The 8,359-nt window shown below is 38.9% G+C and overlaps 1 long non-coding RNA gene across 1 annotated transcript in view; it reads left to right on the forward strand.

The window, feature by feature from the left end:
* The window catches only part of LOC109371980 (uncharacterized), a 16,621-nt gene extending 8,687 nt beyond the window's left edge, over positions 1-7,934 (forward strand). Inside the window, exons 4-5 of the long non-coding RNA XR_002121975.1 lie at positions 225-252; positions 6,984-7,934. This is a non-coding gene — a long non-coding RNA (uncharacterized LOC109371980). The remainder of the gene's footprint in view (positions 1-224; positions 253-6,983) is intronic.
* The last annotated feature ends 425 nt before the right edge of the window (positions 7,935-8,359 follow it).

The following is an 8,359-nucleotide window of genomic DNA, read 5'->3' on the forward strand; positions in this document are numbered from 1 at the left end:
TCCCAAGCCAGTTCTTAACCATCGCGCCACTTGGCCGGCCCACTATGGTCACCTTTGAAGTACTCCCCTTGGGAAGCTATGCACCAATGCCAGCGCCTAATCTACTCTTCAAAGCAATTTTGGAACTCTTTTTCTGGAATGGCCATCAGAGCTGTCGTCATATTACCCTTGATGTCCTGAATATCATCAAAATGTCTTACTTTCAATATTTCATTTATCTTTAGGTAAAGAAGTTATTCGGGACCAAATCAGGTGAGTACAGAGGGTATTCCAATACAGTTATTTGTTTACTCACTAAAAACTCCCTCACAGACAGTGCCATGTGAGCTGGTGCATTGTCGTGATGCAAGAGCCATGAATTGTTGGCAAAAAGTTCAGGTTGTTTTCGTCTAATTTTTTCACCCAACCTTTTCAGCACTTCCAAATAGTAAACTTGGTTAATTTGGTTAACTGTTTGTCCAGTCGGTACAAATTCATAATGAATAATCCACCTGATATTTAAAAAGTTAGCAACATCATTTCGATTCTCAATTTGGACTGATAGAACTTTTTTGTCATGGAGAACTGGCTGACTTCCATTGTGCACTTTGACGTTTTGTCTCAGGGTCGTATTGATACACCCATGGTTCATCACCAGTGATAACATGGCCCAAAATATCGTCTTGTCACTCCAAAAGGTCTTGGCAAACTTTGACTCTCCTTTACTTTTGTTCATAGGTAAGCTCCTTTGGGACCATTTTTGCACACACCTTTCTCATGCCAAGATTTTCCGTTAAGATTTTCCTAACTGTTTCTCTCAATGTTTACTTGGTCTGTTGTGCTTCTCACAGTCAGCTGATGATTTTGAAGCACAATTTGATGAATTTTTGCAATGTTTTCATCAGTTCTGTTTGCTACTGGCTGCCCTGACCTCTCTTCATCAGTGACGTTCTCTCCTCTCAGAAAAATGTTAAATCCATTGCGCACTGCCGTTTTCTTCATGGCATTATCCCCATAAACTTGGACTAACATGTTCCTGATTTTACTTCCAGTCTTGCCAAGTTTAACAAGAAATTTAATGTTTGATCATTGCTCTAATTCAAACTCAGACATTCTCGCGACTGCACACAAAAACATGCAATAATAATAATGAACGCCACTCAGCAAGACACCGCTACATGTCAACACGAACACATCTGTGAGACACTGATATACCAAGGTTATGAAACCTCACCGAGCTGTTTGTATAGTGCTGCCAATGTAAGTGCACAGGGGCAAGTTCTCAAACTTAATTTTCAGACCTCAGATGTCACTAGCCAAGCAATTATTATAAAGCAAACAACAACTTGAGTAGTAGATTCTTGAATTTCATCCTTTGTTATTGCTATATTTATACAAATACTTAATTGTTGATATGGTGGAAACTGACATCATCATCTTTACTTTGGAAATAAGACTGATTTACAGTCTTTCAAATCAGTTGATATTTTTGGTGACTTATTTGAAGGAAACGATGACCTGATATCTCCATGTGTAGGCAGTTGTTCATGGCCTCTCCTCTGAAAAATATAAAATTTATCTTTGTGCATATTAGGGACTGAATGTTTGTATTCCTCTAAAATTTTATATGTTGAACCCCCAATGTTATGATACTTGGAGGTGAGACCTTTGGGAGATAATCACATTTAGAGGGGTTCATGGGGTTCCCATGATGGGATTAGCGTCCTTATAAAAGGAGGAAGACATCCCAGACCTCTCTCTCTCCCATGTAGGGATACAGTGAGAAGGCAGCCATCTGCAAGCCTGAACAGAGCTCTTACCAGGAATCTGGCACCTTGATCTTGGACTTCTCAGTCTCTAAAACTGTGCAAAACATATTACTATTGAGTAATCCACCCAGACTGGGGTCTTTTGTTATGGTAGACTGAGCTGGCAGTGCATAGGAGTTCATTGGTTTAATGAGCTCTGAGAAGGGACAAACTTTTCATTTTTTTGCTTTTCTTAGAAGCACCTATTGATCTTTACATAAAATTTCATGTCAGAAATTATAATAATAGAAATATGGAGAATGGGTAATGTAGTACAAAAATAGGGCCAAGGTTTGTGAGTGGCAGAAGGGGTTCAAGAGATGAATACCGATGACCCGTTTAATTTTTAAACCAAACACATTATGTTAAAGAGCTGCATAGCCTTGATTCTCTTTATAAAGGCTGTACACACTTTTCCAGTGAGCATCTTGGAAAAGTCAGGAGTGATTCCTTGCTTGGAGGCTCTCCTATAGAATGTCTTCTTCACTTTCCCTAATCTGGGGGGATAGTCTACCATTTTTCACTGAGTAGCCCAGTGCTTTTCAGAATTAGGCTGGTTTCAGATTCATGTTTATGTATTTGTGTGTGATGGTGGGTAGGTGTGAGGTGAGAACTTATTAAGATGCTGATGCCTGGGTCCCCCAGATTCACTGAATCAGAATTTTCAGCTGTGGTGCCCAAATTGTGTAAGTTGAAAATCACTCCAAGTGCTTCTAATACACATTGAACTTGACACCCATAGTCCAATGTTCTCTTTCACTGATACAGATATTCAAGATTATTACCTAGGTGGATCTGTCTATAGGTGACACATGTGATGTTGAAAAATAAATATATTTAATTTGTATAAATGGAAACCCATTTAAGACATTTTGGGCCAGTGGTTATTTGAGGGGCTTATCAGAATTCTGTCAGATCTCCTCCCATTTGTGACATTTCCCCTTTGCCATAACTACCCAGGTTTAGTTCCTCAGTTTAGTTCCTCTGTCCTGTCTGGGTTAGAAAAAAATTAGTGGCCTTAAGAGAATTCTCAGGGTGAGGGTAAGGAATGGATCGGGGAAGGAAGGGTTCTTAGTCCTCATTTGACCAGTGGATTTTGGGATAGACTTGACATGTGGAAAACAGCTTGATTTATTCAATTGAGGTAATAGTGACTCCCAGGACCCAGCCTGCCTGCCCTAACACCCTAGAGAACTTTATTCTGGGAAAAAAAAAAAAGGCACTTCACAGTTTCAGGCAATTTACTTTCCAAACAAATGAAATAGGGATTTATATTTTAATGTGAAAAGTCTTTTAATAGGGTAGATAAAAATGCCTTCCACCAATGCATTTGTTTTATTACTCTGGATGTTTAATAATAGGACTGTGTGTCTAAACATGTGTCTAAACATGTTTAGATGTCTAAACATCTAAATATACGCACAGATGGAAAATATCAAGCTTATAGAAAAGGCCCAGGCTTCGAACGCAGACACTCAATGGAACTTGCCTGTGTGACATCCCTGAGGACTTTTTTCTGAGGTTTACAGACTAAACTGATTAGTGATCAAGTAAGTGTAGTGAATACATAACAAATATTCTCCAAAAAAAGATTTGTTTTCAATTGTAAAAGAAGTACATACCCATGGAAGAGACTATGGGAAGAAAGGAGAAGTGTAGAAAAAATAAGAGGGAGAAAGTTATGGCTAGAGTTCCAATTTTAGAAGCAGAGAGATTTGGTAGAATCCAGCCTTATTAGCTGTATTCCCTTTAGTACATTACTTCACATTCTGAGCCAGGCTTCTCATCTGTGAAATGGGAATAATGTCTCTCTTCCATGGACGTGGTAAGGATTTGCTAAAATACATCCTGTAGAAGACTTAGCAAAATGCTTACAATAGAATAGTTCCTAACACAATACATCTGTGCTCACAGCACTGTTATTGCTGGTGGCATAGTGTGGTGGTTAGTTACTAGCACATTCTTTCCAAGCAAGCAGATTTGACTTTGACTCTCTTTTGATTTTAGGCAGAATTACTGATAATTGGCATTCCCAGCACTAATTAAATAATATTTTAATTAATTTGTTGAGATCTCTTTAACAGTGTTATTAAGAAATAGATTTCACTTATTTCTGTTTTCATGATTTATGAACTGAAATCCTCTAATCCTTGCCTTAAGCTTGCAAGCACTCTTCCTAGTTTGTTAGAATTATAAAAAAAAAAAATCCTTGAAAACAATTAACATTCACAAGAAAATAGAAGTCTTTGAGGCAATGTTTCATTTTATTATATTTTTTTCTTTGCTGAGAAACCAATGAAGAATGGCAGTTTTATATGTAAAACAGCAGTTAGCCTTTATATGGATGATATTTTCCTAAAAGCTTAGAAGTATTTCACATTTGCAGGAAAACACCATGTTCCCAAGTTGGATCTGATTAAATTTCAAATCTATGTTAACATCTCATTATTTTTCAAAAAAGTGAATGCCATACTTAATGGAAAATGCTCAGTGTCTGCCAGCCCTGTTTTTGTGGGTTCCTTAGCAAGGCTGTCTTGGGACCCAGGAGGGCTGGGTCATAGCTACATCCTTGTTAAAACAGTCACCCTACGTGAATGCTGGCCCTTAGTTTTTCCTTCCTTTCCCCTCTCCCATCCCGACATTGTTTCAGCTACCAGCCTCTTAACATTTTCTCTGAAGTAAGGGAAAGGGAAGGGCAAAAAATGACTTTGAAAGAACAACATTTTTTTCTATAGACTTAAATAGAACACTCAACACAAAACATCCTGTGGGTTTTTTTTTTTTTTAATTGATGACACTCTGACTATAGTAATGGGTGAACTAAAAACCAAGCCTTGCTGGCATTGTTTTAGTCACATATTACCCTACTGAGGGAAAGTTGTTTAACTATTAAAATTACAACCTGGCCTCTTCCACTTCACACTCCAGGTCTCCTTATCTCACTACGCCTTTTTTCACTCTGTTTTTACTTATCACCTTCTAACATGTGTTTACTATTTTTTGTTTATTCTCCAACTCCCTTGGCCATAATGGAAGCCCATGACAGTAAGGTTTTTTTTCTATTTGGCTCACTGTGGAACTCTCTGTTCTGAAAACAGCACCTGGCACGAAGTAGCCGCTCAATAAATATTTGCAGCATTAATGAATGGACTATTTTCTTCCTCAGTGTCCCTTCCAATACGGTTATGGGGAAAATACTGGTAAAGATATGAGGCAGAATCCTGTAAATATAATATTTTATACCTGGTAGGTATGTTTGGAGTTTACGTATTTGGTTGGTGAAGAAGAGTACAGTTAGATAAAAGAGAGACATCTCCTCGTCACTATCCTCTTTCTTTGCTTTATTTTTGTTCAAAACATGACTCACCCCTCCCTCCATAGGATATACATTTCTTTGCTTATTATCTCCCTCCCTTTATTAGAATGTAAGCTTTTTAAGAGCAGGATCTTGTGTATTTTGTTCACTGTGAAAGCTCCCTGCTTATGACACTGTATATGGCACAAAATGAGCATTCAACCCATATTTGTTGAATAAGTAAATGCATGGATGAGTGTGGTTCTTGTAGACGCTCTATGCCTGGCCCTGATTCCATATGGACTCTATAGCATGACTGAACGCCAAGATCTTGGTAATGCTGAGGTGGATGATGGGTGGAGCAATGAGACAGGAAAAAAAGATGACCAAGCTGACACTAATATAAGGTTTTCATTCATAGTGAAAGACACCTCATTCATTACATGTGTAGTATAGTGTGAGCCCAGGGGCTGTGGTTTGGGTCCTGACCCATCCACTTATTTTCAGAATAAACTGAGATAATTTCTTGATGTCACATTTTTATTATCTGTAAAATCAAAACAATGTTATCTAACCCATGGCTATAGTGGAGGGATAGAAAGGGACTGACACATAATAGCTGGTCAGTAAATGTTAGCTATCCTCCTCCTCCTCATCATCATCATCATCACCATCATTGTCACTATCTTCATCCAGGTTTGCGAAACTCCAGACAAATCCAGCCTTCAGCCTACTTTTTAAAAACAATTTTATTGGAATATAGCGATGCCCATTCATTTTTTTATTGTCTAAGACTATTTGTCGTTACAACAGCAGCGACAAGAGTCTATATGGTTTCCAAAGCCTAAAATATTTACTCTATGGCTCTTTACAGAAAAAGTTTGTGACCCTTGCTCTAGAATATAGTCAATCAGCACTACAACTATTATATATCCAAGTCCAGCAAAGTATGGTCCATGAACCAGTGTGATCCACAAACTGTTTGTTATGGATCCCTGACAAGGTAAATACAGACACTAAGAGTAAGTGTTTTTGTTGTTGTTGTTGTTGTTGTTGTTGTTGTTTTTAGCTGAGCCATCCTGCCAACTGTTGGCAGCTCACTCATCAGTGCTCAGCTCGGGCCGGGAATCAAATTGGCAACCTTGTTGCTCAGAGCTCTCACTCTTGAGGGAGATCTTAACCAACTGAGCCACTCAGCCAGCCCTAGCGTAAATGTTTAAAACCTTCTATTGGGTTGTCGGAAAAGTCATGACACATTTTTGCAACAAAAAACAGTAAAAATACATCATGACTTTTCCTACAACCCAATATAACAGTTAGATGTGATGTTGACGCCCAAGTGTGTGATTTTGGTTTATACAAGTGTTGGTTTATGACATACTGGGAATTAAAAAAACAACAACAACAACAACCTCTGGCCCTTCCCACTGGAATAGAATCTGATGTTTTGTAATAGGATTTTGTTGGATTGGTAACTTAGACATATTCATGTCATTTCAGATGAGAACATCTTGTGGGGGCCCATCAAATGGGAGTAAAGAACAGGTCCTGAGATTGCAAGTGACCTGAGAAGGTTGATGAGTGAGTCCATTAATAACGTCATGCAAATGGATGTTCTATGCAGATGGATGGGCCAGCCACAGTTCACGTATTAGCTAATATAGTTGTGTTGCTTCATATCTGAGAGAAGACAGCCACCTCAGGACATTATGCGTGTCTCATGTACATATATAAATTAATTTATTTTGAGATAAAGGTATTTTAAGTTGACAATTTATCTTCTCTGAATAGGAAGCCAACGACTTTCCTGGAAATCTAGCAAAACAACAGTTCTATGACCAGCCTTATGTTTTGTTGCATGTGTGCTTAAAAAATACTGACTTTTTCCTTTTCTGTTTTAGAATCAGCTCCAAATAGCAAAGCCTGCCAGAAAAAACAGACAAACTCTCAGGAACAACAATGCCCATTATGCGTGCAGTAGGAGCTGCCAGACTTTGATTACTGGCCAGGCATTAACCCCTTTGGTGTCATATGGGGGAAATGCCAAGTCTGAATCCAGACACTTCCAGGATTTTAAGTCACTTGTGGTGAAAGACCAGATGATTTATAATGACTTTTGCAAAAAATGGCTATTGTGAAAAGGAAGTGCAAGTTCAAGGCCACATCTCCTTGCTTCCTGAATTCTGCCATGACTCACTCATTCTGGCAAGCAAACATACACTCAATTACCTCTGCTTTTCCCTTTGTAGGACTGCAGGTCGTGGGTGAGATGTACAGTGCTCTTGTTATCTCCCCTCCTGTGTTTTCAGACAGATGTCACAAGGAGAGAGGCATATTCGGCACTCACAGAGGAGTACCTGTGGGTTCCGTGAGACCGCCATTTACAGTAAAGCTGCTAGAAAGGAGAATTCCTGCAAATGCTCTTGTGATCAGTTTTTTTCTCTTGTTATATACCCTGTAGGTCAACAGACTATGTCTCATTTTGAGAGGTCAGATAATCAGAGAGCAATGCAGTTTATAGTGGGAGGGTGATGGTATGTGTATATGGCTGTGTGTGTGTGTATATGTGTGTGTGTGTGTGTGTGTGTGCTTTTGTGTGTGTGTGTGTGTGTAGTTTATTTGTGTTTTTATTTTACTCTTTAATATATATTTATTGATAATCTGTTGTGGGGTGTGTGGGGACACCATGTTAATTACAATCATAACAATAGGTACTATTTATTGAGAGCTTATTGCATGTCAGTATTATGTTAAACATTTCACATACACAAATTTTAATTCACTTAGTTCTTTTTTAAAAACTTTATGAAAGCCTCATTTTGTGTGTGTTACATGCCATTGAGTCAGCTCCAACTCCTGGGGACCCTATGAATGAGTGATGTCCACACTGCCCCACCCTCAAAAGCCCTGCTCAGCTCCTGTAGACTCAGCCTGTGGCTTCTTTTATGGAGTCAACCCATCTCCTATTTGGCCTTCCTCTTTTCACGCTGCCTGCTATTTTTCCCCAGCATTGTCTTTTCCAAAGAACCCTCCCTTCTCATGATGCGCCTGAAGTAGGATGGCTTCAGTTGTCTCGTTTTTGCCTCCAGTGATGTTTCTGGCTTCATTTGCTCTAGGACCCACTTGTTTGTCTTTCTGGCGGTCTAAAGTACCCGCAGGACTCTCCTCCAGCACGATATTGCAAATGATTCACTTTTTTCCCCTCTCAGCCTTCTTTACTGTCAAGCTTTTGTATCTGTACATAATAATTAGATATGAGGCTGTGGATGATCTTAGC

Source organism: Hipposideros armiger, unplaced genomic scaffold, assembly GCF_001890085.2.
Source record: "Hipposideros armiger isolate ML-2016 unplaced genomic scaffold, ASM189008v1 scaffold_606, whole genome shotgun sequence".
Taxonomy (NCBI): Eukaryota; Metazoa; Chordata; class Mammalia; order Chiroptera; family Hipposideridae; genus Hipposideros; species Hipposideros armiger.